This window comes from Octodon degus, unplaced genomic scaffold (assembly GCF_000260255.1).
Source record: "Octodon degus isolate 3935 unplaced genomic scaffold, OctDeg1.0 scaffold00163, whole genome shotgun sequence".
Classification (NCBI taxonomy): domain Eukaryota; kingdom Metazoa; phylum Chordata; class Mammalia; order Rodentia; family Octodontidae; genus Octodon; species Octodon degus.
In genome coordinates this window covers 2,019,791-2,039,133 of record NW_004524739.1, presented here as the reverse complement: position 1 = coordinate 2,039,133, position 19,343 = coordinate 2,019,791, and positions in this window count along the sequence as shown.

Below are 19,343 nucleotides of genomic sequence, written 5' to 3'. Positions count from 1 at the left end.
TCAATGGTTTGTGTGCCACCTCCACTGTGCTTGTTCGCGCCATCATGACCTCAGGAAGAGCTGTGCCAACCAGGTAAGTTCCCTGTGACTCCAGCACATGTTCCCTCAGAGTCATCAGAGTCCACAAAATCATGGCAGCACAGAGAGGGTTGGTGCCAGGAATCTCCTGTAGCTCGTAAAGGCCAATTGTTTAAAAAGCCACCAGAAAAACTGGGTTGCAGTGGCTTACTCCAGATCTACTTGGGCTTTCAAAACAACATGTCCTCCATGTTTTCCAAAAGTGGATATAGGTGACTTAGCTGACTGGTGTCGAGAAATTTAGCCAAGACAGATGAGGTCTTGCTGCTCCATTTAGGTCCAGTGTCTCTTTTCAGCAGGGTGAAGCATCCAACCTCATGGCCAGCATCCCAAGGATGCAACCTCTGTGGTCCTGTTTTCCAGACTCCTGGAGGTTTCCAGCTGGATCTCCCAAAAGGTTTTCTTGCTAAAAGGAGCTTAAGTAGCTCAGGAGCAGCACAGAGAAGCCTGGCTCCAGGTGGCTCACTCTCTTTGTCCCTGCCATTGCTCATCCTCAACATCTAGTTCCTGTTGCATTTCCAAAAGGGGAAAGGGAGAAGGGAAGGGGAACACAAAAAGTATCTGTTATATTTAAAAATAAAGGCAAGGGAAAAAAAGCTATGTCTACGTTCACCTCATTCAGCTTCCTTGAGTAGTAGCCCTACAATATTGATTAAATAGGTAATGCATGGACATTTGCCCAGTGAGGGCAAACCCTGTTCATAACAAGGTCATAGCTAGAAAGATGGGTAGCTTCGCAAGCAGGAAAGGACTGTCATTAAAATATAATATTAAAACAATAAAAAATCTTTGGAGCAATCAACTCTCGTGGCAAACCCGCCCCAGGACAAAGCCCTCAGAACATAAACCTCATTTTCACATAACTGCTAAAAAAGTGTGCAGATTCATGTTCGTAATTGTCTTAACCATCAACCTCTAAGGATCTATGAACTCTTGCTTTAAAAAAAGGATTGGAGACAAACTTGATAAACTGTTCCTCCTACAGAACAGCAGTTTTCAAGGCAAATTTCTTGGTATATACTCGTAAATGTATATTCTATTTCTTAGGTCTTCACTATTGATAAATGCAGTAAAATTAAAACAAGTAGAAAAACGGGGGGCCCAGGGTAGTCAAGAAGAAAGACAGGTCCAGACTAAAGTTCTCTTTCTCTTCAGTTTTCAGTATTTCCTTGTTCTGCTCCTTTCCAACAACTGAATTGAGCCACTGGAAGGTGACACAAAGAATCTTCTACTGCTTTGGTGGGGATGTAACTTAATATTTTTGGATCCATGTTCACCATTATTAAAAAGGCCACATGAATCTACCAATCAGTTCTTCGCACACCATTCATTCTCCACTCCCCACATGCCGCCTCTAGCCAAGCACACATTGCTAAACTACCTCAACCTGGACAACCAACTCGATTTTGAAATAGCGTGTGTTTTCCAGGCTAGCTTTGAGCTCATTACATAGCCCGGGCTGGCCTCAAACTCTTAGTGATCCTCCTGCCTCTGCTTTCTGAGTGCTGAGATTATTTCAGTATTTTACTTGTTCTACTTTCCAACAACTGAATGGAGCTACTGTGTGAGTCACCATACCCAGCTATTTTATTTATTTATTTTTGCAGTGCCGGGACCAAACCTATGTTGTCACACATGCTAGACAAGCGCTGTCCCATAGAGCTATCTCCTCAGCTCCAGTTTTGTGATTCTAGACATATACTCAAGCCATCTGGCTTTGGTTTACTTCTCTGTAAAGCGGGAATACTGATAGCCTACTTCCCAGGATTTCCCTGAGGCTTAGCTGAGTTAATATATGCAAGGCCTTTAGAACAAGGCCTGCCACACAATAAGCCATGCATGACCGACCAGTGATCTACCTGGAAGTGTCCCCAGCCCTCAAGCCGTGTGTTTTGGTACCCGATACTGTTTCCTGCACCTCTCCCCTGGTGTGGCAGGCAATGCTGGAGGTGACATACGACATATCAAATAAGATTTTTTTTTTCATATCCTATGTTATAACCTGACCAAAGCGCCGCCATCCTGTTCTGTATGCACCGTCTTAGTAAACCATGTCAGCTACTGTAAAATGTGACTTTTTGTTTCTTAAGCCCACTCCCTTCAGGGCGTGTTATACCCTGACGTTAGTAACTCCATGTTGGCTCTCTGACTCACCTTTGCCCTAGTTGATAACAATGACTCCATCTTGGTTCTCTGATTCACCCCTGCCTGGTTCCGAGAATGTCTTAAGGCAAAACAGGTGTTCCTGGCAACCAGTTGGCCGCCACATTGTCCTTATAAGGTCAGCGTGACCGCATACCTAGATTACACACCCTGTTCTGTACTCCACCTAGTCCAAAGGGGTAACTCCTCTGTGTCCAGCTTCCTCCAGGTGGGCTACAACCAATCCTATAAAAGGTCATGTGCCCCCTTAACCACATTAACATCTGCTCTTGGCTTCTGTGATTGGCTTGCTTGGATGGGCGGTCTTGCAGTTTTTGGGTTTAAATTACTGTGCCTCCCCTTACTCAGGGCTCCTCTCTGTCTCTCGGACTCTGAGGTTGCCACTGGGTACCAGCTAAAATAAAGCGCTACCATCTTTTTGGATGTTTTGCCTTGTTGTCTCCTTCTTGGGTTACAACATCCTAGAGTAAACCTTTGGCTACTTCCTTTGAAAGTTCCCTGGAGGAAAGTCTCCCTTGGGAGGTTTATTCCTGTGCAAGTTACTCACGAGAGAGAACACTGTGCTTGATTCTGGGAAAAGGAAAGTGGGGTATATTGTGGGCAATGGTGAATGAGACCAGCCCAGGGCAGCAGCATGTCCATGCAGAGTGGTTTGGTTGCAAATCTTCCTTCCACACCAGCCTCTGCAGGGAGGAAATTTGAGGGAGAGCCAAAGGAGGAATTTGGATGAACTGGGTGGGGAGAGGGTGGCAAGCAGTAAATAGGACTTATGAGGAACCAGAACCAGGAACTGGAACTGCTAAAATAGGTCCAGACTCCCCTCCCTCCTCTTTACTCCCTCCACCACTGCCATAGGCCTGGCCATGGCCAACACTCCCCTGGACTTCTATGACCTCTCAGCTTCTCCTCCCTGCCACCCCCGCATCACATGGCAGCCAGAGAGATCTTTCTAAGCTGCAGTAAGGGTATGTCGTTTCCCTGTGAAAACCTTTCAGTGATTTCCCACCAGGCCACGCTCCTCACCAGGCCTCGTGGCCATCTGGCTGCTACCCACGCACCCCGCCTTGGGTGAGCTTACTCAAGCAAGCTTTTGGCCTTGAACTGCTAGGCTCGAGGTCGAGTGACCCTCCTGGCTCAGCTTCCTGAGTGCTGGGGATGTTACCCGTTGCTCAGGTCTGGTAATTCCCAAGAAAGAGGAACTAAACTTTGGTGGGAAAGGAAAAAGTTTCTGGCAAGGGCAAGGTCCAGAGTTCAATCCCTGGTACAAAAAAGAAAAAGTGGGCCCGGGGAGATAGTTCAGTAGAATAAAAGCTTGCCTTGCAATCGTAGGGTCCTGAGTTCAATCCGCAGTACCGCAGAAAGAGAGAGAGAGAGAGAGAGAGAGAGAGAGAGAGAGAGAGAGAGAGTTTTATTCAAAGCTAGCACCAATGGAGATGGAGGAGCCTCCTATTGCCTCAAATCACATCTCTCCTTGTTTGGAGGTATGAAAGCTTTTATTGTGAGAAAGTGAGCACAAAGATAATCAGATAATAGACAAGGACATTTTTGTAAGACCCCCCAACACACACACACACACACACACACACACACACACACACACACTCTTTGGTTCTTTCTCTGTCTTGTGGAAACTAAACAGGACCCTGACATCCTGCGGCCAGGGGCTCCTGCGTATTCCGTTCAGGCTGGTAAGTTACAAGTGAGGCCCTGGGCTCAGCCGCAGCTGGTGTGTGGGAGGGGAGCCCGTTCTTGCACACACAAGCTAAAATGATGACACTTTCACTCATCCAGTTTCCTCAATCGGTTTTAAAATATGTTTTCAGCTAATTTTATTCATACATGCTTGTATTACATAACGTTTGTGCTCCTTGTGGGAGTTCATACAGGGACACAGCACATCTGAACTCTTTTTCTATCCCCTTTGCTTCCCCTCCTGCCTCCCTTTCTCTCTCTCTCTCTCTCTCTCTCTCTCTCTCTATATATATATATATATATATATATATATATATATATATTTTTTTTTTTTTAGGGAAGTGTCTATAGGGTGTTCAGGGTCTTACTACTAGATCGGACTCATAATGGTTCTCCTGTTTACAGTCTCCCAAGAGCTAGGATTACAGGCGTGGGCCACCATGCCCAGTCTTAGTTGCTGTCTCAGCATGGGGGGGGGGGTGCGGCGCAGCAGGCTCAGGGATCGAATCCCTGTCCCCTGTGCCTGCTTTCAGGTACTTTAATCCGCTGAGCTATTTGGCTGGCCCTTCCTTTCTCCATCTCTTTCTCCATCTCTTGATACTGTTCTGATTTCAAAAAGATCCATCTCCTTACTTTCTATTATCTATATTTTACTTTGCTCATTGTATGTTGTGTTTCTCATATAGAGTAAACCAGGTGACATTCAAGTTTAAGTGTGGGATTTATTTCATTTAACAATATGGTCTCAAAGTGCATCCATTTTTCCACAAATGACTCAAGTCTATCCTTTCTAGAGTAGTACTCCATTGTGTATAAATACAGTGTCACATTTTCTTTATCCATTTGTCTGTTGATGGACATAGTTCGCTTCCAGCATCTAGTTATTTTAAGCTGTGCTTCTATAGACATGGGTATGCATTCACCACTCTAATATAATGTCTTCAACTCTTTCGGGAAGATATCTAGGGGAGAAATACTTGGGTTGAGTGGAATTTCTAGAATTCTTTGGTACTGGGAATCAAACGTAAGACTTTGTACTTGCCAAGCATGTGCTTATGCCATTAAGCTAGATCTCTGGACCTAGCTTTTGTTTTTTAAGGAATCTCCATACTGATTTCCATAGTGGTTGTGCTAGTTTACATTCTCACCAACAGTGTTTCTTTTTGTCCTTCATGGATGCCTGCATTTGTTATTTGATTTCTCTTTCTTTCTTTCTTTTTTTTTTTTTTTTGGTTGCTATTTGATTTCTTAATGACAATCATTTTTTTCTGGAGTACAATGGAATCTCAATGTTATTTTTTCCCCCAGTGTTATTTTAATTTGCATTTTGCCAATGGTCAGTGATATTTAACACTTTTGCATATATTTATTGGCTATTTGCTCTTCTGAGAAGTGTCTATTCATTTCAGTTGGCCATTTTTTGATTGTGTCATTTATTTTAGGATTCTAAATTTTTTGAGTTCTTTATATGTTCTAGATACTAGTCTGCTATTCAAGGAATGACTAGCAATTTTTTCCCCATTGCATAGGTGGTCTCTTCACTCTGTCAGTTGTTTCCTTTGCTGCAAGAAGCTTTTTAATTTGACATGATCCCATTTGTTGATGTTGATATTAGTTCTTGTGTCATTGTGGTTCTTATATAGTGAGCCCTTCCTGGTCCTTGTCAAGGTCAAGGAAGTTTATATTTATAATTCCATGGAAAAGTTATTAGAATTTTAGCAAGTTAATTACAATTTACTGCTTCCAGGGCAACCCATGTCAAGAATAAAGACATTAAGTCACGTTTGCAATGATGGGGAGACAAAGGGGTCCTAAGTCCAGCCACGATGATGGCTGGCTGGAACAAAGGGCTCGACCCAGGGCCCAACCCAAGTTTTATTAATTTGTGAAGAAAGGAGTGGCTTGAGGATGAGTGACTGTGAGAGTGGTGGGAAGTAGTTGAGTGCCGTGAGCTGGGCTAGATAGGAGGCCTGCGTCTACCTCTGTAATATTCAGAGAGAAGGATATATAGTAAGTAATCTGCATGACACAATTGAGACATATCTGATGTTCTGAGGTGGGTGCTTCAGCTCGGATGTGTGATCTTTTATGCCTTGTGAAGTCGTAGCCTCTTATCTTGAGGCTTGATCCCAGTTGACAGTGTAGAGCACGGCTCACCACCCAGCCTCAGCTCACACATGAGAGCTACAGGGGGAGGGAAACACTGCACTATTGCCTTGCTTCCAAGACTATACATTATGGGGGCCTGGCCCTAGCTCAGGCCTTTAAGTGGCTGCTTCCACAAAGCTGTCAGCCTCAGGTTGCTGGAGTTCGAACCTCACACCTCTCCTGCTGGCCAAAAGTGCCCTGAGGTTATTCGGGGCCCAAAAAAAAAAAAAAAAAAAAAAATCCAAGACTATACATTAGCACTTGAGCTGGACTTCTCTGCATTAAGTAAGGTCCTAGTCAGCTCTGTACATGTTGATACATGGAAATAGGGCCAGGTTTAGCTAAAACAGAGACATCTGCTCTTCTTTTCAGGAGTCACTCAGGTGGTCCTCCACAGTCCTGTTCAGAATGTCCTTGTCTACACCTATGTCTTGAGTTTTCCCTGTTTTATCTTCCAGCAAAGTGTTTCTATTTTAACATTGTAGGTCTTTGATTCATTTTGATTTTAGTTTTGTACGTGGTGAGAGATATGGTCTAGAGTCAACCTTCTACATGTGGGTAGCTAGTAGTCCCATAACCATTTACTAAAGACTATTGTACCTTCAGAGTGCATTTTTGACTCATTTGTCAAAGATTAAATAGTTGAATGTATGTGCACTTGTTTCTGCATCTTTTATTCTGTTCCATTGATCTTCATGTCTGTTTTTATCACTGTGCCTTTGTAATATAGCTTCAAATCCAGAATTGTGATTTTTTTTCCTGCTTTGTTCTTGTTCCTTGGGATTGCTTTCACTATTCTGGGTCTTTTCTGGTTTCATATGCATTTTAAGATTGTTTTCTCTAGTTCTGTGAAGAATACTTAATATTTTTAAAGCAGTCATCATCCTCTGAAATTAGTTTTATTTATTTCTTACTATTTCTCTCCGGAAAGATTGCAGGCTTCGTGAAAGTAGGAAAACTGTCCCTCTTGTTGACTTCTGTATTCCTGAGGATATAGAAAATGCTGAATAAATTTATTGAATTAATGGGATGTTTAGGAATCTGTTACAGTTCAGATATGGTTTGCTCCCCAAAAATTCAAGTGCTGAGGTTTTGTCCAGTGTGGTGGTAGAATATGTGAGACATGGGGGGCCTACTGAGAGAGGTCGTTAGTACATGGGGCACTCCAACAGCGGAGGAATTAATGAAGTTCTCATGGGACCTTGAATTCAGGTTAGTCCCTGAGAGAGTGAGTAATTACAAAGGAGCAAGCCTGCCTCTGTACATCTCTGGCTTATAATTGGAATTAGTTATGTGTGTTCTTGAGTAATGATTAGCATTGATAGTATAAAAGATCCATCCATTCTTGTCATTTTGTCTGTGATTTCTTCCTCTTGTATCCACTCCTACCATGAAGCCATTCACCATGATGTGAATTAGCTTTCATCAGAGGCTAAAAAGATGGGTCATTTGATCTTGGACTTTCAGCCTTCAAAACTGTGAACTAGGGGCTGGTGAGATGGCTTAGTGGTCTAAAGCACCTACTTAGAACAAGCTTAGCAAAGCACAGGGACCACGGTTCAATCTCCCAGCACCACATGCCAGCCAGCCCTGCCCCCTGGTGGGCTGAGCTGGCCACACACACACACACACACACACACACACACACACACATAAATAAAATTAAAAAACAAAACAAAACTGTGAACTAAATAAACTTTTCTGACAAAGCAGCAAACCTCTGGAATTTTGTTATAGCAACAGAAAGTGGACTGAGACAGAATCTAAGACAGAATCTTCTGTCTTCATTCTGAAGCTATAGATTTTTTTTTTTCTTGTCATTCTCTGTGAGTTTGTTTCATGAGAATCTCTTCTGGCTTCTTGGCACCTGCATTCATATGACACAAAAGACTTGTGTCATATTGTCTCCAGCATATGTTGCCTCCCACCTCCAGAACCACAGGCTAACTTTTCAAAGTCCTGATTTGAAGTTCCTGGGAGAGAGAAATTGACTGGTCCAAACCAGTGAGGGTTCAGTCCATTCCTGCCCCTTTGGTTATGGCTGGGGTCTGCTGGAGACCACCTCTGTGCAAAAGACATTTTCAGAAAATAGGGTATGGGCTTCTCCAGCTGTGTGTGACCCTGAGACAGGCATGGGTAATTCAGTCCTGGGCATCTGAAGTTCAGTATTAGGTTTGGGTGGACAGTTACACCTTATTTATTTATTTATTTATTTATTTATTACATTTATTTATTGTGTGTGTGTGTGTGTGTGTGTGTGTGTGTGGCCAGCTCAGCCCACCAGGGGGCACGGCTGGCTGGCATGTGGTGCTGGAGGATCGAACCGAGGTCCCTGTGCTTTGCCAAGCTTGTTTCAAGTAGGTGCTTTAGACCACTGAGCCATCTCTCCAGCCCCGGACAGTTACACCTTGTTAAGGAATTAGAACTACTAATATATGCTAAGCATAATTGTAAGAACTTTATATATGCCTATAGCATTATTTCTAAAATGTATTTGGTACAGGGTCTCACTACGCAGCTTGGACTCATAGTGATCCTCCTGTTTTCAGCCTCCCCAGCACTGGGATTACAGATGTGCATCACCATGTCCAGTCTCAGGGGCTGGCTCAGTGAGCCCGGGGAGGGGCCAACGCATCATGCGGAGTTATCTCACCGGTTCTTATATACCTATAGCTTATGGTATCAACAGTCCTATGAAGTAGTTCTCTTTTTTTTTTTAATTTTTATTTATTTATTTATGTGTGTGTGTGGCCAGCTCAGCCAACCAGGGGGCGGGGCTGGCTGGCATGTGGTGCTGGGGGATTGAACAGCAGTCCCTGTGCTTTGCTAAGCTTGTTCTAAGTAGGTGCTTTAGCCCACTGAGCCATCTCACCAGCCCTGAAGTAGTTCTCTTATCCCATTTAACAGACGAGGAAGTACAAGCACAGAGAGACAGCTTGGGATAGAACCAGAATGCTAACAAGTATTCTAGTCTACCCCCGTCCCTCACCACCTAAGCACCTGGAAAAATGAGGATTCTGATTCACCTTGGAAGAAAATGAGGCTCAGAGAGATAAGGAAATGTGTCCAGATTCATCTGATTGCAAAGTAGTAGTCTTGATAGTAGTAAAGCCCCAAAGCCTTTAGGCCACTTCCCTAAACCCTCAATCTACTGCAGTTTTTTAGAAAGCCATTTTATTGAGATATACTTCACATACAACACAGTTCACCCATTTAGAATGTATAATTCAGTGGCTTCTGACACAATCAGACAGACGGACAGCTGTCTCCACAGTCAGTTACGCAGTATCATTTGGTAAATAAGATAACTCCATCGCCAAGATAGAAGCAATTAGTTTACAGTTGTGGAGAGTAAACTATCAGAACCCAGGCCACTGTTCCAATCTGTGGAAGAATGTTCTGGAAACTCTCATGTGACTAATTGTACATTAGAAAAATGATGGCATGTAATGATGGTACAGTAGCATGGGGTAGAGGTGGGAGGGGCAGGAGCTGAGGAAGACAAAAATGTCCCCACTTACAGAAACAGTGACAGGGGCTGGTGAGATGGCTCAGTGGTCTAAAGTGCCTGCTTAGGCAAGCTTAGGCAGGCACAGGAGACCACGGTTTAATCTGCAGCACCACATACTGCACCAGCCCCACCCTCAAGAGGAGCTGAGCTAGGAAAAAAAGAACTGGTTACAGTCTAGAAGTGAAACTGTGTGTCTCTGCTTACTCAGCTAACCCCTTTCTTCCTTCTCCTTCATCCCTTGACAAATATCCGTAGTCCCTTAAGCCCCAATTAAAACATCACCTCGGTGTGTCTATTGAGACAGTCATGTTGTTCTTGTCTTTAATTCCAGAAAGATGGTGTATTATATTTATTACTCTCTAAATATTAATATGATGGTTTTAAGGCCCTCCATGTTGAAGTGCTAGATCATCATATTGGTTGATAAACTTGTGTGGACTCCATTTGGAGAAAATTTGGTAGACGATTAACCAAACTTAAAGAACCATAGGCTTATACACATTGATTAGCAAAATGTTTTTTCTACAAAATGTTTTATTTATTTATTTTTTTTGGTAGAACCAGGAATTGAACTCAGACCCTTGCACTTGCCAGGCAAGAGCTTATTCTACTGAACTATCTCCCCGGCCCCTACTACAAAATGTTTTAAAGGAGAAAATTCATGAGGAGTGCAGGGGTTAGGGACATGCTACCGCAGAATGATGGCGTACTAATTATTTTGAGCTGAAGACACTTGAGAAACAGTAGATTCAGGATAAAGCTCTCTGATCTCCTTTGTTTTCTTATTTTTCTTTTTTGTATTTTAGGGAAGGGTCTACAGAGTGTTCAGGGTCTCACTACTAGATCAGACTCGTAGTGAGCCACCTGTTTACAGCCTCCCAAGAGCTGGGATTAGTCGTATGCCACCATGCCCAGTATCAATTGCCATCTCAGCGTGCCCCAGGGATGGGGACGGCATGGCAAGCCCAGGGATTGAGCTCCCAGCCCCTGCGCCTGCTTGCAGGTGCTTCAATCCATCGAGCTAGTTGGCCAGCCCTTCCTTTGTTTTCATCTCAAACTGTTTCATAAAAGTTTCTCCTCAGAAAGGCGCCCTCATTATACCAGGCAAAGAAGAACAATCTTGTTGAGAGTGGTAACTGATCCTGATACGGAAATAGACCTGTACAAACTTCCTAAAATAAGCCTTATCTTCCATTAGTTTCCTTATATTTCATAGTCACTGACCACAATTTACTGCCCTTAGTTCAAGTGCCTTAGTCTTGTTATATTCCTACAACTTACTATTAGTTGTATAAAAATGGATATAAGTTTTGGGTCAAATGACTCCTTCAGGTTCCTTCGGGCTTTCATTTCCTTCCTAGAGAAAATGTGTACATTTTAGTATTAAATGAATTTGTGTGCTTTTCTCCCACTATTCTGTTTTAATATTAGTTACATTTTTAGGTCAACCATAGGATCTATGAAGGTGGAATTTTTTGCTCTCTTACATAGGAATATATAAAATATGATGCAGGGCCAGCCAAATATCTCAGTAGATTAAAGTGCCTGCAAGCAGGCACAGGGGCCGGGGGTTCAATCCCCGGGCTTTCTGTGCCAGTCCCACCTCCCAGGCTCACTGAGAAGTCAATTGAGACTGGGCGTGGTGGCGCGTGCCTGTAATCCCAGCTCTAGGGGGCCTGGCCCTAGCTCAGTCCTTTAAGTGGCTGCTTCCACAAAGCTGTCAGCCTCAGGTTGCTGGAGTTTGAACCTCACAACTCTCCCGCTGGCCAAAAGTGCCCTGAAGGCATTCGAGGAACAAAAAACAAAAAAACAAAACAACAAAAAAAAAAATTCTTGTAATCCTAGCTCTTGGGAGGCTTTAACTAGGTGGATCACTACATTACAAGTCTGACCTAGTAGTGAGACCCTAAACACCCTGTAGACCCTTTCCTAAAAATGCCGTGGAATAAGCATTTCCCTGGCAAGCGCAATCCCTGGTTCTGCAAAAAAAAAAAAAAAAAAAAAAAAAGATGTTTAGGCTTTTTAGGAACTATCTGTTGGTGTCCACCTCTCTGAGGTTGAAAAAAGTTACTACATGCATAATGACACGCTGTGCACGGCAGTGGCCTAACTGGTCAAAATAGGCTCTAGGGCAGTCTCGGGCTTCTTCCGGGCTTCTATAGTCACCAAAGTAGCTGTGGAATTGACCCTTGCCTCTGGGGAGCATGAATCACCCCACTTGGTCAGTAAACTAGAAAAAAGTTTGAAGAGATAATTAGCTATGAGAGTCCCTTTCACCCTCTTCCATTTTTTTCTTCTGGAACTTTCTGCCCTGAGAGGAGAAGTGGCTATGGTAGATCTTGTTCTGGATAGAGAGTTGTACATTCAACATATCCAAGCACCACCCTGAGGGCATCTTATGTATGTCCACTGTTCCTTCCTTTGTGGAACTTCCCTCAGATCCACCCCACATGACACAGAGCTGCTAAGCACAGGAGCCCATCCCTCTGGCCACAGGAGTAACTGCATCTTTCTGAGTCAACTGGATCTTCTGAGAAGTCTGGACCCATGAAGATGGCAATGGCAGACCGTAGGCACTAGATCATATCATGTGTTTCCCATGGAGCAGAGCTTCCTACAATGTGGTGCCTGGCCTAGCAACAACAGCGTCCAAGACTGTTAAAAACGCAAAGCCTGGGGTCCCATCCCACAGGTATTGGATCTGGAACTATGGGGCTAGGCCCCCCCAAAATTGTGTTTTAACAACTCCTCTAGGTGATCCTGTTGCCCACTAAAAACTGCCCCAGGGAAACTAGATGCTTCTGCAAGCAGAATTCCTACAGTTTAGCTGTATCTTCTTTCTTTGGTCTTGGCTGTGAGATTCTACTTAGAGTCTTTGGTCTCCCCAGTATCCTTGCAGAAAGACCCTTTTCGGTTTTGTTTTCGTTGAGTGAGTCAGAGTTCCTTTCAGTGGCTTGTACCTAAAGGCCCCAACTACTGGCTCTTCTAACCTAGTCATGGCATAGTCAGAGACCACTAAAGGGACAAAGGACAAATTCCTGGGTGCTTCACCTGTTACTCAGCAAAATCATGATTTATGTTTTCTTCTGAGGCAGTCAGAGTGTTAACAGTGACTTTTGCTAAAAAGGTGACTCTTTACTTGGCCTACAGATGCCTAACAGATCACTATAAGTAGAACAAAGCTTGACCTTCCTTTTGTAAAACTCTGGGTCAAATCCTTCTCTGCATATAGGCATCTTAGTCACTTAGGGAATGTCTGTCTAAATGTTGGCAAAACAAGATTTATTAGCCCTAAATTTACCTACCGTCTCTCATTGCCCTTCGAGACTGAGGACACTGGAATAAGAGATTTACAGGGACATTCAGCTATATCCAGAAATCCCCACTGCCCTAAACCTATGGTCACCTTGGATTCCAGCAGGGCCTCACATGACTGGCCGGCATCCTCTTCAAGCCAGGAAGATTCTTCCCATGGGAACGGAATTGTCCCTGAAGTCACACAGTTCAACCTGATCTACAAAATCAAGACCAAGATAATTGATGGGACCCCAGCCCACTTCAGCAAGCCGTAAAAAAGGGCTTTCAGCTTCTGTGGGTTCACCAGCCTGAGCCCCTACCTCACAGTGTGTGCCCTCCCCAGCTACCCATGCTGTGGCTCTTTCTCTATTTGTTCTCACTTTGCTAGCTAGGATCCAGTTTGACATTTCGGCAGAGCTGTGCTCCCCTTTAGTTTCTCTTACTTTCAGTCTGAACTTTTCCCTGTGAATTCATGCTTTAGTTCTAATTCCCATTATCACTGACACAAGAACCAGAGCTGGTCGCGGGGACACTTCTAATTCATAGTCACACAAATGCTTCTGGCCCACGGGCCTTTGTGCCATCCTTAGGCTGTGTGGTGTTCCAGCCTGGTCTTTGTATTTTGCTTCAGTGACAAACACATTTACCCTATTCCATAGCAAAGCAGAGCCCAGCAGGACTTCTAGCTAAGTTCTAGCAATGTCCTCCTACTTCAATTGTCTCCCCCAGTTATACAGAGCTTCATGACAATGTGTCCAACTCTTCCATTGTTTGACTTATCTCTTTTATTATCTAAGCCCCTAGACACCAAAATATAGGATTCCCTTTACTTTTTTTTTTTTTTTTTTTTTGTGATGAGGACAGAACCCAGGGCCTTCACATTGAGCTACAGCCCCAGCCCTTGTAATTTTATTTTATTTTTTTTGAGATAGGGTCTCACTAACTCACTAAATTGCACAGCTTCATCTCAAACTTCCAGTCCTCCTCCTTTGGCCTCCTGAAGTGTTGGAATTTCAGGTGTGTGCCACTGGTTCAGCTACTTCAGAGTTCAATCCCAAATCAAAAAACCCAAAAAAACAAAAAACAAGTTTTGTCATAAACTTTTTTTTTTTTTTAAAATCCTTGTTAACAAGACAAGATTTTAACATTTATTTTTTTGCCGGGCATAGCACACCTATAATCTCAGAACTTGGTAGACTGAGGCAGGAGGATCACTGCACGTTCAAGGCAAACTTGGACTACATAGTGAGTTCAAGACCACCCTGAACTATACAATAAGACCCTGTCTCCAAAGTTAAATAAAATAAAATTCATTTCTTATTTGCTTTGTTTCACTTTGATTTATCTCTACAAGCATCTGAGTCTTTGAGATGAGTCTGGAAGTAGCTGGCTTGACTGTCAGTCGTCATTTAGGATACATGTTCTTTCCATCTTGTTGCTTTGCTGTCTCCTGGGAAGTAAGCTTCCCTCCCTATATCTACATTCCAGCCTGTAGGAAATGGGGGAAAGACATAAACAACTAATAATTTTCTTTTAAAAATTATACAGGGCTGGCCAGATAGCTCAGTGGACTAAAAGGCTTGCTTAGTCAGCTGTCAGGACCGGGGTTCGATCCCTGGCATTCCATGCCAGCCCTGTCCCTGGGGTGCACTGAGATGGTGAGTGAGACAGGGTGTGGCGGCACATGCCTGTAATCCCAGTGCTTGGGAAGCTGAAGACAGGAGGATCACTATGCATCCAATCTGTGTAGTGAGACCCTGTAAATCCTATACTAAATACATAAGAAAAAGAAATGATGCAGCCAGGCATGGGAGTACATGCCTATAATCCAGCACTCTGGGCGACTGAAGCAGAAGGATCACAAGTTCAAGCCCAACCTGGCCAATTCAGCAATTTAATAAGACTTTGTCTCAAATAAATAAAATAAAAATAAAATTTAAAAAGCTTTTCCTTAGGCCAGGCATAGTGGCACACGCCTGTAATCCAGCACTTTGGAGGCTGAGGCAAGAGCATAACTGCAAGTTCAAGGCTAGCTGGAACTATATACACACACAAAACCTTTTTGTAAAAAGGATTGAAATTGTAGCTCAGTGTAAAAGTTCAATATCTAGTACACACACACACAGAAGAAGAAGAAGAAGAAGAAGAAGAAGAAGAAGAAGAAGAAGAAGAACAACAACAACAACAACAACAACAACAACAACAACAACAACAACAAAAAGAACAAGAAGAAGAAGAAGAAGAAGAACAAGAAGAATAGGAGGAGGAGGAGGAGGAGGGGAAGGAGGAGGAGGAAGAGGAGGAAGGAGAAGAACGACAAGGACAAGAAGATGGAGAAGAAATACATGTAGAAGTGATGTTTGTATCAATTTTATTCAATTTTATTTGTATCAAAGTGTGAATGATGAGTACTTAGTCACATGGCCACAGTCATGTAGCTCGAGAAAAGGTGAGAAATATGATCTCCAGCTGGGCTGGTCCATCTCGGGGTGGCAATATGTTTTTAATTTCTGGGAGAGGGAAGACTGTAATGGCTAAGAGAGGATAATTAGCAATCTTTTCCCACTCTTTAACCTTGAGTCAGATGTTGAAGGTCAAGTGTCCTCAGGGACTGTTAGATGTTCAACCAGCCTGGGGAGAAGACCAACAGGAGCGAGGGGGAGCACTGTGTGCTCTCTAAAGAGGGCAACAGCTAGTTGCCCACCCAATGTCCCTTTCCCCTTCTTCACTGGCAGAACTCGAAGCTTGTTTGAGTTGTAATGTGACCCGTCCCGCACAGCAAAAGCCAATCATGAAATTTCTATTCCTAGTACTATATCTCCAGCCACCGTTGTAGCTGGGAATATTTACATGACTCAGCCAATGGGAATTGGGGAAGCTTAGTGAGAGACTTTTAGGAACGCTTCTGCTTTCTGAATAAAGGTTCAGTCATGACTAGAATTTTCTCATGCTTGTGCTTCCTTCTTTGAATGTGTGTGAGATGCTTAGAGCTAGAGCAGCCATTTTATGGCCAGGAATGTGGATGATGCCTAGAGCTAGAGCAGCCATTTTATGACCGGCAGCCATTTTATGACAAAACTTGTTTTTTGTTTTTTTGGGTTTTTTGATTTGGGATTGAACTCAGGAACTTCACCCCTACCTTATTTATTTATTTATTTATTTATACATTTTGGACAGATTCTTGCTAAGTTTCTAAGTTGCCCAGGCTGGGCACAAACTTGCCATCCTCTTGCCTCAGCCTCTTAGAGTGTTGAGATTAAAGTCATTTACCACCATGCCCAGATCAGATATAATACGTAAAACATACAAGAGCAACTATCTGTTTAAGCAATTTAAAATTAGCTTATCTGAACTTTATGGCCATTCAAAACTGACCCAATCCATTCAGATATTTTAATGTCTATATCTACTTTGTAAAAAAAAGAAAGAAAAGAAACACACACACTGCCTTGTAACCTTTTGAAAAATAGTGCACAGTATTATAGTTGTTTTTCTCTGTCATTTAATATTGGTTAGCAATTTCTTTTCTTTTTGGAGATAGGGTTTCACCAGTTCAGGCTGACCTTGAACTCACTTTGTAGTCTAGGCTGCTCTTGAACTCCTAGAGATCCTCCTGCTTTAGCCTTGCCAGTGCTGGGATTATAGGCATGTGTCACCATGCCTGGCAGCTATTTCCTCCGGAGATCCTCTTGCCTCAGCTTCTGGAATGCTGGGGTCACAGGTATGTGCCACCAAGCCCCACTGGTGTTTTGCTTTTGAGAAGGTAACTTTCCATAATAAACAGTTCAACAGTGAACATCCTTGTCATCAAACATCTGAACACAGTCTCGGTGTTCCTTTCACTTCATAGAAATGAAATGGCTGTATAAGAAGACAGTAAACAGCACTCTCTATCAAGCGTAGTAGGACATTTTGCCTTGGTTCCATTTCTGCTACTCTGAGAAGCCAGACGTTCATTTCTTCATCACTTGTGCACTTAAAAAGCACAAGAGGCTTGGTACACACGACAGGGCACCAAGAGGTGAATAAAATGCAGGCCTTGTCATGAAGGAGTTCATCACGGGATGGCAGGCAATGACAAGGAAGAGGAGAGATGTGGCAGCCAGCTCTGACAAGGCCACATCTCTAATTTCTACCTGTGAGGATGGGCCAGACTTGTCAGTTGCATTTCTTTTTGTGTTTGGGCTCAAACCCAGGGCCTTGTGCATGCTAGGTAAGTGCTCTGCTATTGAGCCTCACTCCCAGCCTGTGAGACTCTGATGGTTACGACATGACAAAAGCAATAGGATGCCACTTCTGTGAACAGGTTTCTAAAGATGGCTCCTTCCATCTAGCCCGCACTCTCTCTTGACCTTTCATCTGTGGCCTTGGATGAAGCTGCCCTGCTCGTGTGAGGGGAAGGCCTTCACGTGGCAGGAAATCCAGGGAAGCCTCTGGCAGCCTCATGGAGGAAAGGATACCTCAGGCCAACAGCCGAGACAGAACTGAATCCTGCCAAGAATCATGTTAGTGAGGAAGCTAATTTTTTTCCAGTCTAGTCTGAAGAGACTTCATGAGACCATGCCTAGATTCTTGATCCACAGAAACGGATCCATAAAACCACACTTTGTGAGAATTTGTTACACAACAATAGATATCAATCACAAATACACAAAGGAAGTGGCACAGAAAGGCACAGAACGTGATAGGTGCACACACAAAGTAGGGACATACAGAGGGAAAGGGCCCCACGCCTAGTAAGATTTCTGAGAGGGAAAGGGGCTTGCATTGCATTTTGCAGGCTAAGAAGGCTTTAGTTAGCAACTGGGAATGGCGGCTCATGTCTATAATCTCAGCTGTCTAGGAGACTGAGGCCGGAGGACTGAAAATTCAAGCCCAGCCCGAGCAACTCAGACACTTAGTATAGCGCTTTCTTAAAATAAAAAAGAAAAGCGTTGGGGATATAACTCAGTATGAAACCCTAGGATGTAATCTCAGTAGCAGAAAGAAAATGGAGAAGTGAGGAGGGGGAGGAGAGAAAGAGAGGGGTCAGGAGGAGGGAACTAGAGAAGGAGAAGTAGGGAGAGAGAGAGAGAGAGAGAGAGAGAGAGAGAGAGAGAGAGACAGGCATAGGGGAAGAAAGGAGGGAAAGAATTTCCACACAGGGTCACCATCATTTCTGAAACCATTTCCCATGTGTCTGTCACCAATTTACTTGTCACTTCCTTGGCTAAAGGCAAATTCACTGTGGAGTCAGTAGAACTTAAACTCCAGGGTCCTTTTCACTATAGGAACCCATTCGAAAGCCTAGAAGTTGGAGGCTGTGACATACACCCATAATTCTAGCACCCTGGGAGGCTGAGGCAGGAGGATCGCAGGTTTGAGCCCTGTGCAACTTAGTGGCTTAGTGGAGGCCCTGGCTCAAAAACATAATAAAGGCTGGGGATGTAGAGAGTCTTTATTAGAGAGAAAGCCTTGGATTCAATCTCCAATGACCTGCCCCCCCCCAAAAAAAAAAGAAAAGAGAAAGAAAAAAAAAAAAGGAAATAGAATGGCTAGCGACATAGCTCGGTGGTCTAAGCAGCTGCCTGGCAGGCGCATGGACCCAGGTTTGATTCCCAGTACCACATGCCACACCGGCCCCATGCCAACCTGGCCACTGAAACTGGGAGTGGTGGTGCAAACTTGTAATCCCAGCATTGGGAGGCTGAGACAGGAGGATCTCTACGAGTCTGAGCTGCATAGTGTGACCCTGTACCAAATAAGTAAATAAATAAGATTTTTTAAAAAGGAAAAGAAGAAAAAAGCAGCCCAGGAAGGGTCCTGTCATCTGTGCTTGTAATTCTGCTTTCTTTTTCTAATAAAGGGCCCTAAAACAGGGCCCTTAGTCACAGCCCAGGTTGCTGAGACACAGCACCGGACACCGGCAATCTAAAGGAAGAGTTTATCTTGGCTCACGTTTCAGCCTGGGGTCAGCCAGCTTGTGGTTAGCCAGTTCGAAAGAAGAAACAACATGGCAGAGGAAAAGCTGCTCACCTTGTGGTGACTGGGAAGCTGAGAGGTAAGGGAGGAACCAGAGAGGGAGACCTTCTGGCTCACACCCTGCCTTTAAGCAGGCCTCACCCCTAACAGCAGGTCAGGTGTAGCATCCCATAACCCAGTCACCTTCCTCAAGCCTAACCTCTGAGTGCGTGAATGCTTTAGGGGTCATTCTTGAGAAAAACCTTACCAGGCCCCTACTTCAGGACCCTGCCTCAGTGGACCTGCCAGGGCCTTCAAATGCCCCTCAGGTCACCCCTCCCAATCGACAGCACATCCTTCCCGGTCTCCTTTGGCTCTGCCTCTCTGAGTGCAGCTTCTCAGCAACCCAGTAGCCACTTCCTTTACCTAAACAGTCTGGGGCCTGTAGTTTTTTCTCAGAAGCCCTCTTCCTTAATTCATTAATCATGTTTTCTACTGTTTCTGAAGACTCTCA